Genomic DNA, 12,337 nt, shown 5'->3' on the forward strand with positions numbered 1-12,337 from the left:
TACATTTCAAATAAGCAAGTAGCTGTCCTCCTCAGGTGCTGTGCTCATCACTTAGTTGACGTCATATGATTTATTGGAAAAGGCAATCTTGCTCACAGCCCAAGGTGAACTTATGCCTTTTTAAAAAAAATCCAAGTCCAAATAATATTATGTTCTTCCAAATTTTAAAAGAAAATATAGTTCTTGAAGATATGCTTTCTCAACACCACTTAAATCAACAATTTCATTAGCCAATTGATTCACAGTCACTTCAGTGCTTTTGCCTTCAGCACTAGACACTGACTGTGAAGTGTACAGAGAATGTCTCTGAGGTGATTTTGCCTTGGGTGATCTCTCATTCTTGCCTGCATAATCCCTTTACACTCCCTTGCTATGTGTCCTGCTCTTCTGCAGCTATAACACAATATCTGAGATTAACCAAAAATACTGGAACTTCTCTCAATCCTTCCACAATAGAGATAGGCTTTTTAACTATTTCGCCTTTAACCTGGATACTGTCTTTTATCATATCCTAAGCTCTCTTCACATGGTCCTCAATTGTAACCCATGGAGTTGCACTACTAATGGTGTAGCCTAAGGCCAACTGTAGCTCTGGCCTAATCCGCTTAAGAAGAGTGCTCTTGAAAGGACCCTGGTCAAACCCTGCTGCCAGTATGGGCGGAGGGTGTCCCTCTGATAAGACTGGAACCCATATAACCATCAGACAAATGCTCCCGGATTCTTCTCCGGTCTTCTTACAAGACTTCATCTTTTCATTAATATCCATTTTCTCAACATTTAACCATTTAAGAACTGCATCTATTACCTCATTTGCTGTTGATATATGTCAGGATGAAATCCCATCTCAATTCCTGAATCGCAAGCTGCAAGAATTATTCTTTTACAATCCTATTCCTCTAACTCACCCTGAAAAACTGATACTGCATATAAAATGCTATGGGACAAGTCCCTGACTTAATAGTCCCTAGCCCCTGAACATAAGCCTGTAATGAATTAGGTGTCAAACTGTTCAAAATCATCCTGTACCCCACTATTCCTCCGTGATGATTCATCTCACACTGTGCCTGTACTACCGCTACTGGAGCTGAAACTATTGAAGGAAAAGAGTTCTCTATCGCCATACTACCTCCATTATATTCCAAATCTTTTGTCTTATCAGCTGAAACCTAGGACTTGGTAGTCACTGCTAAAACTATCTATCTTCCTAGTTTCTTTCTCAACAGCTCAATCTCTACCTTACATGAGCTATGATCAGTCTCCCTATGAGGCTGCTTATTCAATTCCTGGATTGCCCACATGCATCCTCCAATTCCTGTCTGAGACACATGTTTTCCTTCTGACACTGTTTCAATGATTGCTTTACCTCCTGCAACTCATGCATAGTATTCCCTACTTGTAAAGTCATTGGGCCTTAACTTGCTCATTACTAAAAAGTGCTCCGATAGTGTAGCCTGGAAGTTACGTGTCAGGACCCTGCCGGGGACCCAATGCACGCACATGGGCGCTAAGAGGGCGCCGCATTCAAACTTCCAACTCGGGATTAACAACTGCCAGCTGAGTACGCTACGCTGAAGGGCTTCTATTTAAATGGATGTGACAGCGCTAACTTCACCTAGATGCCCCAATGATAGGCAAGTATTTACATGGATTTTAATATACACTTTCATTCTTGGCCTAACTGCGGTGAAGAGAGGCAGCAGACATTTTGGAGAGATTCTTTAGGTGGGTAATTTTAAAAAAATTTATGTCTAAAAAACGTCGTAAATATATGTGCAGAAAGTGTAAGAAAGATAGAAATTTTAATCTTTTTACAACTTTGTCATTCAATTCTGTTGTTTTATTCCATTAAAAAGTGCTTTCATATGTAACAAGGTGGGTTAGACTCAAGGAAGTGTCTATAATAAGCTTCAGCCAAAGTTATTTTGTAAAATATGTGTTTCTGATGCATTTTAATGCAGTGTGGTGTATTCCACTTTTAAGAGTCCTTTTAATTCAAAGTTGATCCTTAGAAGCCTCTTAAATCATAAATTTAATATATGTGAAAAGGAGTTCTACATTTACTTCTACAAGTATGTAATTTGGCTATTTAAAATGCTTTAGAAAAGTGTAATGCTTAAAAGGGCACCTGCAAGCCTCCTGTAAGATGGTGTGAACTCTCTCTCCGACAGGTATTCCAGAATCCAGAGCAGATTGCAAACTTGATCTGGAGTCATGTTCAACCCCTGGCACAGCACAATTTCTGCTCTGCTTATTGGAACCACTCTACTTATGTTGGGGGCTCGACGTAGGTGCAAGGACCATGAGAGGAGAGTCAGGCAACATGCCCGCTAATTACCCTCCCCAGAGACTGTACAAGTAAAGGACGTCATATGAAATGATGTCAGAGGAGTTGTGTGTCAGGAGACTATGCTTCAGTAAGGAAGCGATGGGATGCCTTTGTGAAATGTTGAAGGAAGAGCTGAAGTCAAACTTGGAATGCCGCTCTGCCTTAACAGTGGAGATGAAACTCACAACAGCACTTAATTTCTTCATGGCTGGGTCTTTTCAACATGGCATTAGTGACATGAGCAACATTTCACAGAATGCTGCAAGGGCCTGCATTCACCAGGTAACTTTTCGTAGGACTTCAGAGTTCATTATTTTTGACATGGAACACATATTCCATTGAAGCCGCCAATAGATGAGGCTGTCTTGTTCATCAACAGGGTTTCCATTCTTTAAATGTGATGATAGTGTGTGATGCCCAAATGAGGATCCTCAATGTGAATGCAAACAACTGGGGAAGTGCCCATGACTCATTCGTCCTGGCAAACTCAATGTTGTACCGGACCATGACTCCATGATCAGGAATTACAGGGTGGCTACTGGGTGATAAAGGATACCCACTGAGAACGTAGCTTATGACACCGTTCCGGAGGACCACTAGTGAAGCACTGGAACAATATAACCGTGCAGATGTGGCAACGCATAAGGTGGTAGAGAGGACAATTGGACTTTTAAAGTCACGTTTTCAATGCCTGGACAGGTAAGGGGGCACGTTAAAGTACGTACCTGTGATAGTCTCAAAGATTGTTGTAGTACCCTCCAGCAAGGACTGAACCTTCACCCTGAAGATGACTTGGTGCCAGAAATGGAGGAGCTGGAGGGGGGCAATGCAGAGCCTGATGCAGACATGCCTCCTGGAGCATGTGAGGAGGCCTAGGCTCCAGCTGCCACCAGGGCAACTCGAGATTGCCTGGTCGCTACTGCTTTTGGACATTGAGCTTTGAAAATTCACGAAGTATCCATCCCTCCCTTTCTTCCTCCTTCCCTCCATTCCAAAATAAGAAAAGAGAACTGTTGTGGTAAAGTTAAAAAAATGTTTTATTTTAGTTCAAAAAATACAAAAAACTTGAGGTAGTTATTATTCAAAATGTCATAGTGCAGCTGCTTAAGTTAAAGGTTACTAAGTTGTAAAATATTTAAGATTTTTTATCTCTTACATTAGTTTTGTGAATAAATGTTTTTCATAAAACTTTAGACTGTTACAAATGTGTGATTAGAACATCAAAACCAAACACAAATAGAAGATAATTATAACTGAATAATATAACTCAAATAAACAATAAATCGGAATTGGAACAGTGAATTTTTAAATGAAGGCATAAATATACTAATAAACAACACAAACCAAAAATAAGTCAAATGTAACAAAGTGCAATTTACAGTCAAGTCAGTGGTCAAAAGCGCAATAAATAAGGAACACAAAGCGATGAAAAACAAAGAAAATATCCATCATTAAAAAATGGGGGTGAATGAGGTAGAGGAGGCAGTGTGGAGGCAGAGGAGAAGAACCCTAATTCCTTCCGCGTTGCCCCCGGCTCCTTCCCCGACCACGTGACGTAATCTCCTGTTCCCAGATGCATGCCCAGCAGCAGGTTTCTCTAAACGGGATGGCTGCTGGACAGAACGTGCAGGCACTGGAACATGCCCTGCAGCAAGTGTTTCTGAACTGAGGGGCTCCTGGCCAGAGGTGCAATTACAAGAATCTCACGAAGAGACTCATTATGTTGTCGCATGAGCTCACTGTGCTGTCTCACAGGTTCATTCTGCAGAGATCTGTGACCTCTTTGCAAATGATGGGAAACATCTGTTAAGGCTTGGTATTGCAGCTGTGAATTGGAGTCACAATTTTCACCCGTGACAGATCCTGATACAGGTGGTCAAGGATAATCTCAGCATCATCATCGTCACCTACATGAGCCGCAAGTTGCCTGTGTGGTTGTGGAGGTGGGGGAGCTTCTGCCGCCAATGCCGCAGACTCCTCACCTCCTGAAGGCTTTCAGTGCCCTCCCTCCAACACAGCAGCCATATCATCACAGGCCTCCCCTTCCCCAAGCATTGTTAAACCTAGTGTTAACACAGGATTTTCCTCAGCATCACCTTCAAAGTTTGAGATCTCACCCTCCTGAAAGGTCTCTCCCTCTGCTGCAGCTACGGTGCTGCACTGCTGCAATGTACATGCTTCCTTTGCATCCTGACTCCTTTCAAGTATCTCTGCTGCAGCAGCAAACTCACCAAATTGGCATTTGATGTGACTGTGGCATCTGTGAGAGGTGAGAAAAGCACAATTATTTTTTGTAATAAATTAACTGTCATCTTGATGGTGTGATCACTCAGCTTTTTTTTTTACCTTCGCTCATCCCCATATCTGATACACTGCTATTTACCATGGGATTGGAAAGACCATTCGGCCTCCATACGTGCTCTTCCTGTTCGGTAAGGTCCTTAATGTATGCCAGCCTCCCTCCAGTCACTGTGTGCCCCTGGGCATTATGGACCAGCTTTGTCTAAAGAAAGAAATGGAATTTCTTTTAAAATATCTGACAGTCCTGTGACACATCTTATGACTTGAGACAGCTGAAAGCTTGGACCCTGGGTGACTTTTTGTTCCATTATAAAACTTATAACAAAGTCAGAGCCATCTCCAAGGCAAATACACTTTATGACACCTCAAAGTTAGCAAAGGAACAGCATTGTCTTATGAAGATTGGATAAAAGTAGTTCAAGGCATCTCCAAGGCACCTGCATTTTTGATACCTTAGAAAGTTAGCAAAGAAACTATATTGTCTTATCAAGATAAAAGCAAAAAACTGCGGATGCTGGAAATCCAAAACAAAAATAAAAATACCTGGAAAAACTCAGCAGGTCTGGCAGCATCTGCGGAGAGGAACACAGTTAACATTTTGAGTCCGTATGACTCTTCAACAGAACTAAGTAAAAATAGAAAAGAGGTGAAATATAAGCTGGTTTAAAGGCGGGGGGGGGGCAGGGCTGGATAGAGGGCCAGTGATAGGTGGAGATTGCCAAAAGATGTCATAGACAAAAGGACAAAGAGGTGTTGAAGGTGGTGATATTATCTAAGGAATGTGCTAATTAAGGGTAGAAAGCAAGACAAGAAAGGTACAGATAGCCCTAGTAGGGGTGGGGTGAAGGGAAGGGATCGAAATAGGATAAAAGGTAGAGATAAAACAATGGATGGAAATACATTTAAAAATAATGGAAATAGGTGGGAAAAGAAAAATCTATATAAATTATTAGAAAAAAAAGGGAACAGAAAGGGGGTGGGGATGGAGGAGAGAGTTCATGATCTAAAATTGTTGAACTCAATATTCAGTCCAGAAGGCTGTAAAGTGCCTAGTCAGAAGATGAGGTGCTGTTCCTCCAGTTTGCATTGAGCTTCACTGGAACAATGCAGCAGGCCAAGGACGGACATGTGGGCATGAGAAATGGCAAGCGACAGGGCGGTCTGGGTCATGCTTGCGGACAGACCGAAGGTGCTCTGCAAAGCGATCACCCAGTCTGTGTTTGTCTTATCAAGATTGGATGAAACTACTTCAGATTATCTCCAAGGCAACTGCATTCTTTACACCTTAGAAAGTTAGCAAGTTCAAAGTATCTCTGAGGCAACTGCATTTTTGACACCTCAGAAACTTAGTACACAGAACAAACATTTCTGACCTTTGCTAATTTTGAAAGCCACAAACTAGGATTTTAAACTTCAGAGATTACTTTATGTATTCAGATATACACATACCCTGGCTGAATGCATTAATCATTCGGTTTCTTAGGGCACTGATCCACCGTCCTAGGCACAATGCTATTCACATTCAAAACTGCTGCAAACTGTTTCCAAGCCATGCTCTGAAGTTGCCTTGGAGGTTTAGATTTTCTGCGCCTTAGGATGTACATGCACCTTTCCTCCACCTTGTTCAATTCCTCATCTGTGAAATTTTGACTCCGTTTTTTCATCATATTATTGTGCGTTGCCATCTTCTAAATAGGAATACTTTTAAGCATAGAAGCAAAATACTGCGGATGCTGGAAATTTGAAACAAAAACAAAAATAGCTGGAAAAACTCAGCAGGTCTGACAGCATCTGCAGAGAGGAATACAGTTAACGTTTCGAGTCCATATGACTCTTCATCAGAACTAAGAATATAGAAATGAGGTGAAATATAAGCTGGTTGAGGGGGGTGGGACAGATAGAGCTGGATAGAGGGCCAGTGATAGGTGGAGGCAAAGAAGAGATTGCCAAAGATGTCATAGACAAAAGGACAAAGAGGTGTTGACGGTGGTGATATTAGCTAAGGAATGTGCTAATGATGACATTAAGGGTAGAAAGCAGGGCGAGCAAGTGACAGATAGCCCTAGTGGGGGTGGAGTGGGGGGAAGGAATCGAAATAGGCTAAAAGGTAAAGATAAAACAATGGATGGAAATACATTTAAAAATAATGGAAATACGTGGGAAAAGAAACATATATATTAAAAAATTTTAATTTATTGGAAAAGGGGGGATCGGAAAGGGGGTGGGGATAGAGGATAGAGTTCATGATCTGAAGTTGTTGAACTCAATATTAAGTCCGGAAGGCTGTAAAGTGCCTAGTCGGAAGATGAGGTGCTGTTCCTCTAGTTGCGTTGAGCTTCACTGGAACATTGCAGCAGGCCAAGGACGGACATATGGGCATGAGAACAGGGTGGTGTGTTGAAATGGCAAGCATCAGGTCTGGGTCATGCTTGCGGACAGACCGAAGGTGTTCTGCAAAGTGGTCACCCAGTCTGCGTTTGGTCTCTCCAATGTAGAGGAGACTGCACTGGGAGCAGCGAATGCAGTAGACTAAATTGAGGGAAGTGCAAGTGAACTGCACTGCTGAAGAGCTGCTGTGTATGGAATCAACCTTGTAACCCTGTCTGCTCTAATTTTCCCTTGGTCCACCCGTTCCTGAAAGAACTTTAAAGGTACTCTACTCCCCTTATTTAAGCATTCAATTATTAAATCCTGCACTTCCTCAGAATCCACTCTGCTAACTCTTCTAACTCTATTTCTTAAGATATCCACTATCACTGCTCTCATTACAACCACTGTAGCTCCTATTACTCATGTAGACAACGTAGACTCATACATCTTAGCGAAGCCTAGCTCTGTGAGAGACCTAAATGTCCCTGTTCAAACTCCTGCTTTCCTTCTCTCATTTCTCAGTGAAGGCTGGCGATCAGGGAACCAACTCAAGAATAAGAGACCTCGGAAAAAGCTGTCCTTTTTATTCCTGTCCTTATTAATTACACAAATGTGCCAATGAGGCGAAGTCTGACATTGGTGATTGTTGAGTCTAGATTCCCGAAGCTATCAACAACCTCCAATGTCACATTGTCCGTGTTGATTTATCACGGTATGACAAAATCCTGGACCATGACATTTGTCTTTCTGAGGCTGATGGTCAAACTAAACTCTTTATAGGTGTGAGAAAGTTTGTTAATTTGCACTGAAGGTGTTTTTTGCTATGGAATGCTAGTGTGCCATCATTGGCACAGAGCAACTCTTTGAATAGGACTTAGCGCACTTTTGTCTTGGACCTCAGGCTAGCAAGGCTGAACAGCTTTCCGTCAGTTCTGCTATGTAAGCAGACACTCTCTGTAGAGGAACTGTAAGGCAAATGACAGCAGCAAAGAGAAGAATATGCCAAAGAATGTCGGCACCAGAACACAACCTTGTTTGACTCGACTGCGGAACTCAAAGGGTTCTGATGTTGCCCCATCATAGCTGACCTTACCCTTCATGTTGTCACAGAAAGAGATCATACTGAACAGCTTCGGCAGGCAGCCAATTTACTTTAGCAGCTTCAATCGACCCTCTCTGCTCATATGGTTGAAAGCCTTGGTGAGATCGATAAAAGGCAATATATAGTCGTCTCCTTTATTCACAGCATTTCTTTTGCAGCTGCCACACTGAAATCATGTCATTTGTGGATCCTCCAGTTTAAAACCAAGCTGGGATTCAGGACTGATGCGTTCAGCCAGGATTTTAAAGTCAGCGACAATAAACTGAACAGGCCACTATTGACTCAACAGCTGGGTGGCTCAAACCTTCCCACACATGTTGAGAAGTAAAAGGCAGTGTTTATTTTTAACACAAGTGGGCTGGACCAGGTTTCTGATTGGTCCTCTTGGAGGACAACACATAGTCAACAGTTTGTCTGGAATGTATAATTTGATCCTGTCTGCTGTAGACCAATTCAGTGTATTTTGCAACGTGTACTTTGATCCATTGTCAGAATAACAAACAGAATCGCAGAATCTTTACAGTGCAGGAGGTCATTCACTCCATTGAGCCTGCCCTGGCTCTATAAAAGAGCATTCCACCTAGCCCCACACCCCTGCCTTATCCCTGTAACCTTGAACATTCTCTCTTTTCAGATAGCAATCCAATTTCCTTTTGAATCTTGATCGCACCTGCATCCACCACCTTCTCAGGACGTTCGTTTCCATACTCCAACCACCCACTGGGTGAAAAAAATTTTCCTCACATAATTTTTACTCCTTTTGCCAATTATTTTGAATCTGTGCCCTCTAGTTTTTGATGTTCCCTTGAGTGGGAACAGTTTCTCACTATCTACTCTGTCCATACCCCTCAGGATCTTGAATACCTCTATCAAATCTCCTCTTAGCCTTTTTTACTCTAATGAAAACAGTCCCAACCTTTCCAATCTATCCTCATAGCTACAGTTCTTTTTCCCCAGAATCATTCTTGTGAATCTCCTCTGCACTCTCTCCAATGCCTTTACATCCTTCTTGCGCCCAGAACTGGATGCAGTACTCCAGATGAAGCCTAACTAGTGTCTTATACAAGTTCAACATGACCTCCTTACTCTGGTACTCAATCCCCTATTAATAGAGCCTAAGATACTATATGCTTTATTATCTTTATTATCAACATGCCTTGCCACCTTCATTGGCTTATGTATATATACACCAAGGTCCCTCCGTTGCTGCACCTCCTTTAGCATTTCTCCCATTATTTTATACTGTCTCTCCATATTCTTCCTGCCAAAATGAATCACCTCACACTTCTCTACATTGAACTTCATCTGCCACTTGTCTGCCCAATCTACCAATATGTCTATGTCCTTTTGAAGTTCAAGACTATCCTCATCACTGACAATTGTTCCAATCTTCGTATCATTTGCAAATTTTAAAATCATGCCCTGAACACCGCAGTCCAGGTCATGAATATATATCAAGAAGAGCAAGGGTCCCAACACTGACCCCTGGGGAACTCCAATACAAACCTTCCTCCAATCTGAAAAGCAACCATTTATCACTACTCTCTGTTTCATGTCACTCAGCCAATTTCTTATCCAAGTTCCTACTTTCCCTTTTATTCCAGGATCTAGAATTTTGCTCACTTCTGTTGTGTGGCACTGTATCAAATGCCTTTTGAAAATCCATATATACCATATTAACAGCATTGCCCTGATCAACCTTCTCTGTTACCTCCTCAAAAAACTCCAGCAAGTTAACTAAACATGATTTTCCCTTAATGAATCCATGCTGGCTTTCCTTAATTATCCTACACTTATCCCAGTGACTATTGATTTTGTCCCAAACTATAGTCTCCAGAAGTTTCCTTACTACTGAAGTCAAAATGACTGGTCTGTAATTGCCAACTTTATCCTTACACCCTTGTTCAAAAAGGGGTGCAACATTCGCAGTTCTCCAGTCCTCTGGCACCATCCATGTGTCTAAGGAAGACTGGAAGCTGATCACAAGTGCCTCTGCAAGTTCCATTCTCACTTCCCTCAGTACTCTTGGATGTATTTCATCTGGGCCGGGTACCTTATCTATTTTAAGTAAAGATAGCCTTTCTAACACCTCTTTCTCAATTGTAAGTACTTCTAGTGTACCAGTTACCTCCTCTCTTACCTTGGCCAGGGTAGCATCTTCTTCCTTTGTAAAGACAGATGTAAAATACTTGTTTAATATCTCCGTTATTTCTCCTGCCTCCACATACAAGTTCCCTTTTTTACCCCTAATCGGCCCTACTCTTTCTTTTATCACCCTTTTATTATTTGCATGCTTATAGAAGACCTTTGGACTCCCTTTTATGTTAGCTGCCAGTCTCCTTTCATGCTCTCTCCTTGGCTTTTCTCATTAGTTTTTTTTCACTTCCCCTCTGGTCCTTCTATATTCAGCCTGATTCGCCATTGTATTTCCTACTTGACATCTGCCATACACACACTTCTTCCTTTTCATCTTCACCTCCATTTCTCGTCATCCAGGACTTATTTTTCCTTTTCCCTTCAAGGGAATATACCTTGACATTGCCTACAAAACCTTTTCTTTGAAGGTGGCCCATTGATCAGCCACCGTCTTTTCTGCCAACATTTGATTCAAACTCACTTGACTCAGATGCATTCTCATCCTATGGAAATTGGCTTTCCCCCAATTAATTATCCCTGTTCTGGATTGTTTCTTGTTCTTTTCCATGGCTGACCTAAATCTTATGATACAATGGTCACTGTCCCCTAAATGCTCTCCCACTGATATTTGATCCACTTGTGCTAACTCATTCCCCAGAATCAGATCCAACAGTGCCTTCCCTCTCATTGGACCAGAAACATATTGCTGCAGAAAATTGCCTTGAACACATTCCAGGAGCTCAAGCCTCTTGTCCCTTTGCACTATTCTTATCCCAGTCTATATTTGGATAATTGAAGTCCTCCATTATAATTACTCTATAATTCTTGTATCTCTCTGTAATTTCTTTGTAAATGTATTTCTCTACATCCCTTCCACTGGTTGGTGGTCTACATACTACACCGATTAATATTATTGCACCTTTTTCATCCCTTATCTCTAGCCAGAGAGATTCTGTCCTTGACCCCTCTAGAACATCCTCTCTCTCCAGTACTGAAGTACCATCTTTAATCAATATTGCCACATCCCCTCCTTTTCTTCCCTCCCTGTCTCTCCTAAACACCTTGTACACAGGAATATTTAATGCCCAGTCATGCCCTTCTTTGAGCCAGGAATCTGTTACAGCAATAATATTATAATTCCATTTGTCAACCTGTGCCTGTAGTTCACCAATCTTATTAACTGTGCATTCACATGCATATTAACCCTAATTTAGGCTTTTTTACTTTCCCTTTTATTCTGGCCGCATCTAATGACTTACTGCTGCTCAAACTCTCCAAGTATTGTATTTACCTTGATACTACTTTCTGATATATCCTCCTTATCAGTTAATATTTCTCTACTTCCCACTGCCAGTTTTTCTCCTCTCCACTCCGAATTTCCCCTCAGGTTCCCACCCCCCTCCCTGTCTAGTTTAAACCCTCCCCTACAGCGCTAGCAAACCTTCCCACAAGGACATTAATCCCAGTCCTCTTAAGGTGTAACACGTCTTTCTTGTACAGGTCCCACAAGTCCCAGAACCGGATCCAATGCCTCAGAAATCCTACTCCATTTCTCCAGCCATGTGTTGAACTACTCAATCTTCCTATTTTTATGCTCACTAGCATGTGGCACTGGGAGTAATCCTGAGGTTCATGCTCTTGAGGTCCTGGTTATTAATTACCTCCCTAGCTTCCTAAAATCTGCTTTCAGGACCTCATCCCTTTTCCTACAATGTCATTACTCCCAGTGAGGACCACGACATCTGGCTGTTCACCCTCCCCCAAAAGAATGTTCTGCAGCTGCTCTGTGGCATCCTTGACCCTGGCACCAGGGAGTCACCTCTATGGCCAGAGAAGCACTTGTATGCTCCCCTACCAGTTTAGCACTTCCATTCTTCCTCCTCCCCTCCTGTGCAGCTGAGCCACCCGTGGTAACATGAACTTGGCTCTTGCTACAGTCCTCTGTGGAACCATCTCACTCACCAGTATCCAAAATGGAACAGCGGTTAGAGAATGAGATAGCCCCAGGGAATTCCTGCACTGCCTGCCTGTTTCTCTTAGATACTCTGGCACTCGCCCATTCCCTCTCTGCCTACTTCTTAGCTGCAGTGTGATACCTCTCT

At 42.2% G+C, this 12,337-nt stretch overlaps 1 long non-coding RNA gene across 3 annotated transcripts in view; it reads right to left on the reverse strand.

The window, feature by feature from the left end:
• Nucleotides 1-6,367, reverse strand: part of LOC144696676 (uncharacterized) — a 48,795-nt gene extending 42,428 nt beyond the window's left edge. The window contains exons 1-4 of one of the 3 annotated variants that reach the window (XR_013580221.1): nucleotides 6,077-6,367; nucleotides 4,673-4,829; nucleotides 4,423-4,586; nucleotides 3,198-3,336 (exon numbers count right to left, since the gene is read on the reverse strand). This is a non-coding gene — a long non-coding RNA (uncharacterized LOC144696676). The other 2 variants (XR_013580222.1, XR_013580220.1) reach the window with 2 other exon arrangements.
• Between the last annotated feature and the right edge of the window lie 5,970 nt (nucleotides 6,368-12,337).

This window comes from Cetorhinus maximus, chromosome 22 (assembly GCF_964194155.1).
Source record: "Cetorhinus maximus chromosome 22, sCetMax3.hap1.1, whole genome shotgun sequence".
NCBI classification, from domain to species: domain Eukaryota; kingdom Metazoa; phylum Chordata; class Chondrichthyes; order Lamniformes; family Cetorhinidae; genus Cetorhinus; species Cetorhinus maximus.